The sequence below is a fragment of the Sinocyclocheilus anshuiensis genome, unplaced genomic scaffold (assembly GCF_001515605.1).
Source record: "Sinocyclocheilus anshuiensis isolate Anshui unplaced genomic scaffold, SAMN03320099.WGS_v1.1 scaffold1049, whole genome shotgun sequence".
In the NCBI taxonomy this organism is placed as follows: Eukaryota; Metazoa; Chordata; class Actinopteri; order Cypriniformes; family Cyprinidae; genus Sinocyclocheilus; species Sinocyclocheilus anshuiensis.
The window spans coordinates 554557-555322 of record NW_015557197.1 but is presented as its reverse complement, the minus strand read 5'-3'; the positions used below and the strand labels follow the sequence as shown (position 1 = coordinate 555322).

Below are 766 nucleotides of genomic sequence, written 5' to 3'. Positions count from 1 at the left end.
TATGCATTGCTTAATCCAAAGAGCCGAAGCGCCATTCACACAGATTGCCTTTAAAAACATATGAGATGCAGTGAAGAGGAATAAACCTCCACAAATTCGCAACGTTTTTTTCTAAAAGTTTAAACTGTTTTAACTTTGCATGGCTTTCTATACATTTCTTGTGTGAGACGCGAGTGCAGCAGTCATATTTGTCCATTTCGCTTTTAACCCATTCAAGATCTTCTCTGCATTGAGCTTCTATATTTCTCTAATATTTTGAATGCATAACCAGGGCTGTACGTTAACTTTTTTTTCACATAGCACTGGTGCTACAGAGGTTGAAAGTTTTGTAGCACAGGCCAAATAGTTGTAGCACAATTTAGGGGTAGTCGCAGGGGTCGTAGGGGTAGTATGGCAAAAATATCATATTACCATTTTATTCAGGAATATCACGATTCACGATTTTACCACAATTCTTTGTCATGTTGGTTTTACCATTTTGCAAGTTGCCTGAGCAGTACAGCCAATCTAAGGAAATAATGTAGTTTTGTGATTGCGCATAAGTGCAGTGTCCCGTGAGAGTAACGCTACCGCTGAGCTAACACTGATATGAATGCATGTGGCGTACATTATATTGAGACGGAGGGAGGCGCCAGAACTGCAGCTGATAGAATGTGCGCTGTAGCACGATACAAAGATATTTCTTCAAAAGCAGATCGTGGAGACATTTGAATCGTCCACCATCGAAAATCGTCATATCGCACACCCCTAACTACCAAGTATAATC

At 40.2% G+C, this 766-nt stretch overlaps 1 protein-coding gene across 10 annotated transcripts in view; it reads left to right on the top strand.

The window, feature by feature from the left end:
* LOC107678828 (afadin-like) overlaps window positions 1-766 on the top strand; it is a 135714-nt gene that overhangs the window by 100939 nt on the left and 34009 nt on the right. The window lies entirely within an intron of this gene.